This window comes from Lynx rufus, unplaced genomic scaffold (assembly GCF_022079265.1).
Source record: "Lynx rufus isolate CCGP_SWC_20201006 ecotype Redwood Valley unplaced genomic scaffold, mLynRuf1.p SCAF_8, whole genome shotgun sequence".
Classification (NCBI taxonomy): domain Eukaryota; kingdom Metazoa; phylum Chordata; class Mammalia; order Carnivora; family Felidae; genus Lynx; species Lynx rufus.
Window position 1 is genome coordinate 89916832 of NW_025814896.1, and position 11946 is coordinate 89928777.

An 11946-nucleotide genomic window follows, 5' to 3' on the forward strand; every position below is an offset into this window, starting at 1 on the left:
GCCTGTGGGTCTTGGCTTTCTGCCACTTCACAGCAATAAGATCTGAAGATTAAACCAGCTCTCTAACCTCTATCAGCCTCATTTACTCATCTAGAAAATGAGGATAATGATGCCTACTTCAAGCAGTTGCTGAGAAGATTGCGTGAGAAAATATTGTGAAAGATTTTAATGCAGTGGAGACCATCACGGATGATCTCAAGGCATCTGAAAATCATATACAGCTTTTCTTCTGATTATAAACATAACTTGGAAAATGCAGAAGAAAATGAAGGAAATACAAATAGGTCATAATCTCCCCACCCAGAAGTAAACATTGTTAACCATTTGTTGTGTTTCTATCCAAGCTTTTCTCTACACTCTGTTGTTGATGTGTTTGCATTATGCCTGTGAGGCAGCTGTAGTGTAGCTTTGGAGTGGGCGTTGGAGCCCTGGTTCTACCATTTACTTTACATGTATTATCTCATTTACCCCTGAAGACAACCGTTTAAGGCAGGTGCTGTTGCCACCTTCATTTTCACTGATGATGAAACCAAAGCGGAGAGAGAGCTTGGGTAATTTTCTCCAAGTTTCTAACTGGAAAATTGCAGAGAATGGGCTTGAACTCAGGTCTGAGGGACTACTGCCTGTGGCACTCTGCTCTCACACTAGCTTGTTGGTCATATAAGCACTACATAATTCGGAGTTGATAGAGCAGGAAGTGTTGTCATACCCATTTTACAGATGAAGAAATTGAGGTATAAAAACGTTAAGAGACTTAACCAAGGTTGCACTCAGGACGAAGCCCCAACTTTAAGAATGGATTCCCCAAGGGCTTTGCAAATGAAGACATCTTTACCAAACTGCAACTAACATACATTAGTCACCCTTCTTTAATGGTTCTGTTTAACCTGTTTCCTAGTTCTCTAACACAACTAGACTGCACCCCCCCCCCCCATGGAGTAGCAAGGCTGCAGGAAAGGACAAAACAGAACTCAGATGGACTACTCCCTCTCTCCTTCCTCCTGCCCTGGCCCACGCAGTTTGGCAAGCTCAGGCTTCCTGTTGGCCTGGGACTGCAGCTATAGGAGGGCAGTGAAGCCAGGCAGGGCTCCCCTGCAGGTCACTTGGCCCTAGGAGGAAAGGCCGGGTCTTTTAGCTATCTGTGGGTGAGAAAAGAGCAGAAACTCTGAAGACACTGAGGTCTCGACCACCTAGAGATATGTGTCCTCCTCTACAAAATGAGGCCACCAACATCCCCATCCCCTGCAGCCTGCCATGAGGGTTAGACCAAGGACCCTCTGGCTTCCCCTACCTCCCCTGGGGCCGGGTGTGCTCATGCCTTCCTGGGCCTCTCTAGTCCGTTAGGGGATAGTTCTTGCTATAAAAAAGTGGTCCTTTGTGTAATTTCAACTTGTTGCTTCGTTCTACAATACCATAAAAGCCCATTCGCCCTTCCACATGGGTACTTCAAATATCTTTGCCTGGCTCTTCAGTCTACATTTCCCCTTGTTCTTCACCTCCCCTTTCCTGCATCTGTTTTCTAGGCCCCTCACCAGAGTAGAGTCACACAGCCCAGGTTCAAATTCTAGTGCCACCAGTCAGCGGCATTATAAGCTTGGGAAAGTTACTAAACCCCACTGAGTCTCAGTTTCCACATCTATTAAATGAGCCTGATAATAGAAGTCACCTCAAAGGGTTAATAAGAGAGCCATCTTAACACACACTAAGCAGTGATAAGTATTATCATCTTAGAAATCTTTGCTGAAAGCAAACGTTTGTATTTCCTTGTTTCATTTGCATTTCTTCGATTGCCAATGAGATTGAACTTTATTTTTCATTATTAGTCATTTATATTTCCTCTTTTACTGAGTTGTCTATTCTCTGAATTGTCTATTTTCCATGCTCATTTTTCTTTGAAGCCTTAATTTCTTATTAATTTATGTTAGCACTTTATTAAGAATAACACTTTGTCTTTTATATATTTTGCAAATCAGTTTGACCAAAGAGGTTATGTTGTCAAATCCTTGAATTTCTTCCATTGTCTCAAGGTTAAGTTCTTCCACACTCACAGGTCCAATAATATCCACTCATATTTTTTCTAGCTTTTGAGTTGTTTGGCTTTTTCTTTGTTCTTTCATCATCTTTAAATTCTATATACTATTTTAGTGAAAGGTTTGGAAATCTAACTCTCTCTCCCCCAACAGCCGTCCGTTCTTCCCAGTACTTATTGCAAAACATTATCCCCTTGCCATTGGTTTTCTAGTATACATTCTTATATATACTGTAGACAGAGCCTGAACTTTGTTTTCTATTCTGCTGAGGTTTCTATCTTGTTGCCAGTGCCATTCTGTTTTAATTATTGTTGCCTTTTTAAAGCCTTACTACAACAGAAGAGCAAATCTTCACTCATTACTTTTTTTCAAAGATTTTATTGCTATTCTCGCCTGTGTATTCATCCACATAAGCGCTAATTCTTTTTGGAATTGTAAGAGAAATTGTTATGAGAAAAATTAGTATCATTACAAGCAATAGCTATTTAAAATCATGGTATACTCCCTAAAATTTGGAGTAAGACAAGGATGTCCTCTCTCCACTTCTATTCAATATTGTGCTGGAGGTTCAAGCGAGGGCAATTTGGCAAGAAAAATAAATAAAAGTAATCCAGATTGGAAAGGAAGGGTAAAATTATCTCTGTTTGCAGATGACGTGATCTTATAAATAGAAAATCCAAAGGAATCCACTAAGAGACTATTAGAACTAACAAATGGGTTCAGCAAGGTTACAGGATACAGGTTCAAAATACTAAAATCAATTGTATTTCTGCACACTAGTAATAAACAATTGAAAAGAAAAATGAAGAACAATTCCATTTGTAAAAGCATCAAAAAATAAAATATAGGGTTGCCTGGGTGGCTTAGTCGGTTGAGCATCCAACTTTGGCTCAGGTCATGATCTCGCAGTTCATGGGTTTGAGCCCCGCATTGGGCTCTGTGCTGACAGCTCAGACCCTGGAGCCTGCTTTGGATTCTGTGTCTCCCTCTCTCTCTGTCCCTCCCCTGCTCCCACTCTATTTTTCTTTCTCTCAAAAATGAATAAACACTAAAAAAAAATTTTAAGAAGTTGTTATGGTCAATGTCATTTAGAAAAGCCTTCAAAAAATTAAACAAAATACCAAGAAATGAACTTAATGAAGTATAAAAGTTGTACACTGGAAACTACAAAACATCACTGAAAGAAATTAACAAAGACCTAAATAAATGGAAAGATGTTCCATGTTCTTGGATAGAAGACAATATTGTTAAGATGGCAATCCTCCTCAAATTGATCTATAGACTCAACACATTTTCCAACAAAATCCCGTTATTTTTGCAGAAATTGACAAGCTCGTCTTTAAAATCATATAGAAATGGGAGGGACCCAGAAGAGCCAAATAAATCTTGAAAAAGGACAAATTTAGGGGACTCCTACTTCCCAACTTCAAACCTTATCTACAAATCAGGACAGTATGATACTGGCATAAGGATAGACATATAGATCAGTGGAAGAATTGAGAATCCAGAAAGAAACCCACATTTTTATGGCCAATTGATTTTTCAACAGAGGTGCCAAGAGCATTCAGTGAACCTTTTCAACAAATGTGTTGGAACAGCTAGATATTCACATGCAAAAGAATTAATTGTACCCCTTCCTTACACCATACACAAAAATTAACTCAAAATAGACCATAGACTAAATGGAAGTGCTAAAACAATAAAACTCTCAGATGAAAAGGGAGTAAATCTTCATGACTTGGATTAGGCAAAGCTTTCTTAGAACACCAAAAGCACAAGCAACCAAAGAAAAAATAGATAAACTAGACTTCATCAAAGCTAAAAGTTTTTGTGCTTCAAAGAACACCCTTAAGAAAGTGAAAAGACAACTTGCAGGATGGGAGAAAATATTTGTAAGTCATACATCTGATAAGAGACTGGTATGCAGAATATATAAAGAACTCTTACAATTCAACAATAGAAAGATAATCCAACTCTAAAAGGGTCAAATGAGAGGGGCCTGGGTGGCTCAGTCGATTGAGCGTCCAACTTTGGCTCAGGTCATGATCTTGCAGTCCGTGGGTTCGAGCCCCATATCGAGCCTGATTGCCTGGAGCCTGCTTCAGATTCTGTCTTTCTCTCTCTCTCTCTCTCTCTCTCTCTCTGCCCCTCCCCCACTCAAGTTTTGTCTCTCTCTCTCTCTCTCTCAAAAATAAACATTTAAAAAAATCATTTTAAAAACATTTTTTCAAATGATTTGAATAGATATTCCCTAAAGAAGATAGACAAATGGCCAATATGCACATGAAAAGAAATAAAAAACATTAGTCATTAGGAAATGTAAATCAAAACCACAATGAGACACCACCTGAAACCCACTGGGTGTGGAAACATTGAAGCCCTCATTCATACATTGCTGGTGGGAATGTAAAAGGGTGCAGCCGCTTTTCAAAACAGTTTGGCAGTTCCTCAAATTGTTAAATATGGCAGTTACCGTATGACCCAGCAATTTCATTGGAATAGAAATATACAGAAATATATCCAAAAGAAATGAAAACATGTGCCTACATAAAAAGTTGTGCATGAATATTGATTCCCAGATTCCCACCCTAAAACCTACAAACTAATCACCACTTACATTTCTCCCATCTCAGAGGAAGAGGTATTCCTATGTGCTTAATTTCCCTCTCTTTGCTTTGGGGCACTCCAGGTTTCCATCTCCTCCTTCATTTTGGTATTTCTCATCCACTGGCTCCTTCCTGTCATAATATGAATGTGTTCAAGTCCCTCCCAAGAAAAACAGAGAAAATATCAAGCTGCTTCTCGCTGTCAGCCTACACCATGTCCTGCTTTCCATCAGATTTGCTAAAGATGATTTATCCTCCTAGTCCTTATCCCCTTCTCCAGTCACACCCCAAACCACTGCAGCCTGGGCTCTCCATGCCTCCACTCACTCATAATTGTAAAACCCCAAGGCCTTTCTTCAGTCTTTATCTTACTTGACCTCTCTTTGGCATTGAGTAGTTAACCACTGCCTTCTCCAAACTCCCTCAACTCCACTCTCTGCCTCAGACTCCATTCTTCCACACTTTTGCTCCTGCCTATCCCTCGACCCACTATCTCTGGGTCTCCTTCAAGGGCTTCTCTTCCCCCATTTCTTAACATTGGTTTATTTCAGAGCCCTCTCCTCATTTCACTCGTCAGATTCTCCCTGGAGATTCACCCTTATATACGTGGTTTGATCCACCCTGTATATGTTCCCAATTCCCACAGGTCTGCTTCCAGCTGTCTTCTTTCCTGAACCCCAGATCCACACTTACAACTGCGAAGCAACATCCGTGGATGCTTCAAACTCAACAGGTTCTTAGGAGTTTGCTAAGGCTGCCATAACAAAATACCACTGACTGGGTGACTCAAACCACACAAATCTATTTTTTCACAGTTCTGGAGGCTAGAAGTCCAAGATCAAGGTGCTGTTAAGTTGGTTTCTTCTGAGGCCTCTCTTCTTGCCTTGCAGGTGGCCGTCTTCTTGCTGAATTCTCACATGACTGTCCCTTGGTCTCTGTGTTGTCTGTGTCCTAATCTTCTGTTCTTTTTTTTAAAGTTTATTTATTTTGAGAGAAAGAGCGAGAAAGACAGTGAGCACAAGTGGGAGAGGGACAGAGAGAGAGAATCCCAAGCAAGCTCTGCACTGACAGTATAGGCTTGATGTGGGGCTCGAACGCAGGAACCATTAGATCATGACCTGAGCTGAAATGGGACACTTAACCGACTGAGCCACTCAGATGTCCATGATCTTTTATTCTTATAAAGAACATCAGTCACTTTGGATTATGGAGGACGGACCCATCCATATGCTTGCATTTTACCTTACTTACCTATGTAAGGCCCTATCTCCAAATACAATCTGAGGTACTGGGAATAAGGTTTTCAACATAGGAATTTGTGAGGAACACAGTTCAGCCCACAACAAAGTTAAAAGCTGCGCTCATCGAGGTGCCTGGGTGGCTCAGTCAGTTAAGCATTCAACTTCGGCTCAGGTCATGATCTCACGGTGCGTGAGTTCAAGCCCTGCACACATCGGGCTTTTTGCTGTCAGCATAGGGCCCGTTTTGGATCCTCTGTCCCCATCTCTCTCGGCCCCTCCCCCACTGGTTCTCTCTATCTCAAGATAAATGAATAAACTTAAAAACAAAAAGTTGTACTCATCATTTTCCCCACCTCCAGCGGCTCCCTCTTCTGTAGTCCCTCTCTTGCTGAACCCCTCAAGGCTCTAACCAGAAACCTAGAAGGTACAGTGTTTCCTCTTCAAAGATGGGACTAAGCAGAGGTGCTCTCACCAAACCTGCAGGCTACAGAGGGCATCTGCCTCTTGCCTGCTTCCCAGATGCCATATTGGAAGAAAGCCATCAAAGACCTACTAGGATTGTCAGAAAGGACTCAGAAGCCAACTTGAGAGGCTTCCACGGGCCAAAGGTGCAACAAATAGAGCATGGCCAAGGATAATAATCAATGGATTGAAATATATTAAATATATTTAAATCCATGACTTCATAATGATTTTTAAATGTTTATTTATTTTTGAGAGGGAGGGGAGGGGCAGAGAGAGAGGAGGACAGAGGATCTGAAAAGGGCTCTGTGCTGACAGCAGAGAGCCTGACACGGGGCTTGAATCCAGGAACCATGAGATCACGACCTGAGCCCAAATCAGACGGTTAGGAGGGCAAATCCTGCCTGGTAAATTGGAAGATGACCCTTTTGTTTCTGTCGGATACCTGAGGAGTTCCAGATGAAGAACGTTGGTCTGGGAGCTGAGTTTTCAAGGAGAACTGAACCTGAATTGCTGTGTAGAGTGAGGATTTCATTTCCCAGAGTCATCTAGTAATCCAGGAGGGAGGGGCAGGTGCAAGAGTTCTGAGGGAGTTGTGGAGCAAGCAAAATTACAAGAGGCATGTGCTTTTAAGCCTTACCTTTGTTATTAATTTATGATTTTAGTGCATTGTGGGCAGATGACATGATCTGTGTGTTATTGATTCTGTGAAATTTATTATAGCTCCTTTTATAGCCAATGCAAATGTTCTTCTTGTGCTCAAAAAGAATACGAATTCTCTCTTGGGTGTGGAGTTCCATTATATCTAATACAGCAAACATATTAGTTGCATTTTTAGATCTTCACTATCTCTGTTTTTTGTCTGCTTGCTCTCTTGGTTTCTGAGAGGAGTGACTTTGCAGTAATACAGGCTGTAGGATATTTATTTAAAAGTAAAAAGATGAAGATTAATATTTAAAAGTTAAACATTTTTTCAAATTGCTGGAAGTGGGGAGAAACAATGAAGAAAACAGACCAGGAAACAAATGATGGAAAGCAGCAAGGGAGTATTAAAAAACAATCTGAAATTATAAAAGATGATAAGAGTAAATCTATCAATCTGTATAACAATAACTGAATGGTGGAAACTTGCCAACTCAAAGAAAATACTTTCCGATATGGTTTAAAAATGCAAAAATATGATAGCAATAAAAGATACACCTAAAACAAAGTTGCTCAAGGAGTTTGGGAAAGGCAAATCTCAGTGGGTTTTAAAATAACTTGACATCATTGATTCTCAAGTATATTCGAAAGAGTAGAATATAGAGTGACAAATATTTGTTGAGTGCCTACTGGGTACCAGGCATGTGTTACAAAGCTGCAATGATTCAGACAATGTGGGGTGAAGCCAGAATTCGGCAAACAGTCAGCAGAAACAGAGTGGAGTCTGGAAACAGTCTTTCACTTGCATAAGAATTTAACCTATGATAAAGATGGTATTTCAAATATGTAGGGAAAAGGCAACTTTAACCTCCATCTTTAAAAAAGAACAGTAATAGGGGCACCTGGCTGGAGTGCAGGTTGCAGTCAGGAGAGCATGCAACTCTTGATCTCAGGGTTGTGAGTTCAAGCCCCACGTTGGGTGTAGAAGTTACTTATAAACAAACAAACAAAACACTTAAAAAAAAATAGTGGGGCACCTGGATGGCTCGGTTGGTAGAACATCCAACTCGTGATTTCAGCTCAGGTCATGATCCCAGGGTCGTTGGATCAAGCCCCCTGGAGCTCCACACTGAGTGTGGAGCCTGCTTAAGATTCTCTCTCCCTCTGCTCCTCTCCCCGACTCACGCACATGCTCTCTCTCTAAAATTAATAACAATAATAATAGCAATAAATATTAAACACAGAGTTAGAGTTCCAACGCATAAAAAAATCATTCCCGATAGATTAAAGATATGGACATAAAAACCTCACTCAAGTGACAGAATAAAATATAGGAGTATATATTTTATATTAGGGCTCTACCTGAATTGCTCAAAGAATTTGAATAAACAGTTCCCGGCAAATACAAAGGGCAATTAAACATGAAAAAATGCTTAACCTCACTACTAGTTTAAAATTGCAAATTAGCACAACAGTGGTATGCAGGGTGGGGGGCTGGGCAAAGGGGACACCCTTGGTATGAATATGAACTGGCACAGCCTTTTTGAAGATCAATTCAGCAGTATATACCAACAATTTTAAATGGGTCATCCCTTTAATCTGGCAATCCCATTTCTACGAGTTTACCCTGTGGAAATCTTCACACAGTGTTCAAAGATCTTTGTAGAAGGATGTTCAGTTCCAGGGGATTTAAAACAGCAAACCACTTGGGGTGGAGCCTAAATTTCCATTAACAGAGATGAAGAGGTCATAGCACATCAGAGAAGGCCAGGAGCTGTGTGGGCCACTGAGGAAAGGGGAGCTATGGGCTTGGCTTCTCCCCTCTCAGAGCCAGCCTCCCCACACTGGGCCTTGTACTGAGGAAAGCTTTCCTCTGCAGGGACCATGGTCTCAGCATCCCAGAGGATTTGGACCTTCCCATCCGGAAGGAGCTGTGGTCTCCATGCATGAGAGTTTATGTTCTTAGTCATCATCTTTGCTGATTTCACATTTATTTTGAGAAAAACACTTAAGTCTTGGGCCTTTTGGTTAGGCAAACTATCAAGATACATCATTGGGTGTATCTTATTTTAAATACAAAGGTTCAAAAGAGTGAAAAGCTCTGCATATTTTAAATTGTTGGGGATGGCTGAGGTTGAGAGTGTCTTTGTAAATGGTTCCCTTTCATTCATTTATGGATTCAACAAATGTGGGACCGACAGACACAGCCTCTCAAGAAGCTCCTCTCATGAGAGGAACTCTTGTGAGGGAGACAGTAAATACAAAACCGCAAAAATATAAAACTTCAAGTGACAGTAAGTGCTGTGAGGGGAGAACGAAGGATTTTGGGTGTCTGTATTTGGGGTTCTACAGGGAATATAGAGGAACTTTCTTCCAGTTGGGAGGTCAGGGAAGGTTTCCCTGAGGAAATTACTTTAGGCGAGACCACAGAAAGATGAGGAGTGGAAAAGGAGCCCAGAACAGTTTGCATAAAGAGGGAAGGGTTTGTACAAAGGCCCAAGACAGGGAATAGCTGGGAGATTTATGCCGTTATGAGTTTTAACGCTGGTGTGGCCTGAGCACTGAGTGGGATGGCAAGATGGAAAGAAGCTACCGATTCAGGATCTGTGGGCCACTCTAAAGATCTGTAATTTTCTACTAAGGGCATTGCAAACCTATTTATGGGTGAGGAAAATGTTTCTTTTTAACGAATAATATTCAGAGCAGGCAGTCCCTGCAGTCCTATTTTGGGCAAGGGGGTGGGTATACCCTGGTCAAAGCCATTACCCACAGGAAATTGGGAGGAAGGCCAGAAAGGTAGCCAAAAGAACCTGAGATGAATTTCCTCTTGAGAATGGAGACCACTGAGAGGCTTCCACAGACATTGCTGAAGCACTTCTGTGAAACTGTTTCATGAGGCTGTGCATAGGCTCCAATCCAGACTGAAGAATCCAGACTCTGGGAGGTGAACTGGCCAGAGAGGTGGTGTCCTCCAGCGGGGGCGGGGGCAGCAAGTGAGCGGGTGTCTGGAAAACTGTGAGTCTTTCTATTTTGATGAGGTACCGATAGTTCATTTTTGCTTTTGTTTCCCTGGCCCCTGGAGACGTGCTGAGTAAGAAGTTGCTGCAGCCAAGGTCATAGAGGTTTTTGCCTGCTTTCTCCTCGAGGGTTTTGATGGCTTCCTGTCTTACATTTAGGTCTTTCATCCATTTTGAGTTTATTTCTGTATATGGTGTAAGAAAGTGGTCCAGGTTCACTCTTCTGCATGTCGCCATCCAGTTTTCCCAGCACCACCTGCTGAAGATACTGTCTTTATTCCATTGGATATTCTTTCCTGCTTTGTCAAACGTTAGTTGGCCATATGTTTGTGGGTCCGTTTCTGGGTTCTCTATTCTATTCCATTGATCTGAGTGTCTGTTCTTGTGCTGGTATCATACTGTCTTGATGATTACAGCTTTGTAGTATAGCTTGATGTCTGGGATTGTGATGCCTCCTGCTTTGGTTTTCTTTTTCAAGATTGCTTTGGCTATCCGGGGTCTTTTCTGGTTCCATACAAATTTTAGGATTGTTTGTTCTAGCTCTGTGAAGAATGCTGGTGTTATTTTGATAGGGACTGAATTGAATATGTAGGTTGCTTTGGGTAGTATCGACATTTTAACAATATTTGCTCTTCCTATCCAGTTGCATGGAATATTTGTGTGTGTGTGTGTGTGTGTGTGTGTGTGTGTGTGTCTTCTTCTGCACAGTAAAGGAAACAATCAGCAAAACTAAAAGGCAACCAACAAAACAGGAGAAGATATTTGCAAATGACATATCAGATAAAGGGTCAGTATCCAAAATCTATAAAGAACTTAGCAAACTCAACACCCAAAAAAACAAATAATCCAGTGAAGACATGGGCAAAAGACATGAATAGACACTTCTCCAAAGAAGACATCCAGATGGCCAACCATCACATGAAAAAATGCTCAGCATCATTCATCATCAGGGAAATACAAATCAAAACCACAATGAGATACCACCTCACACCTGTCAGAATGGCTAACATTAACAACGCAGGCAACAACAGATGTTGGTGAGGATGCGGAGAAAGAGGATCTCTTTTGCATTGTTGGTGGCAATGCAAGCTGGTGCAGCCACTCTGGAAAACAGTATGGTGGTTCCTCAAAAAATTAAAAATAGAACTACCCTACGACCCAGCAATTGTGCTACTAGGTATTTATCCAAGGGATACAGGTATGTTGTTTCGAAGGGACACATGCACCCCCACGTTTATAGCAGCACTATCAACAATAGCCAAAGTATGGAAAGAGCCCAAATGTCCATCAATGGATGAATGGATAAAGAAAATGTGGTATATATACACAATGGACTATTACTCAACAATCAGAAAGAAATCTTGCCATTTGCAACTACGTGGATGGAACTAGAGGGTATTATGCTAAACGAAATTAGTCAGTCATAGAAAGACAAATATCATATGACTTCACTCATATGAGGACTTTAAGAGACAGAACAGATGAACATAAGGGAAGGGAAGCAAAAAGAATATAAAAACGGGGAGGGGGACAAAACATAAGAGACTCTTAAATATAGAGAACAAACAGAGGGTTGCTGGAGGGGTTGTGGGAGGGTGGATGGGCTAAATGGGTAAGGGGCACTAAGGAATCTATTCCTGAAATCATTGTTGCACTATATGCTAACTAATTTGGATGTAAATTTAAAAAATAAAATCAATAAAAAGCAAAAAAACAAAACTGTGAGCCTTTCCACAAGGGGATTGGTCAGAGTGTGGAAAGACCAACCGTAGTGGCATCTGACCTGAAAAAGGGCTTCGGGAGCCCAGGCTTCCGGGTGGAGGGAGTTGAGGGATAGGAGAGAGGGAGTGCCCAGACAGGAACTGAAGTGGAGGCACTTGATCTTGAATGCTGGAGCATTTTCTCATACCTACTTTTTTAAGACTTCTCTTTTGTGCCTCATAGTTCA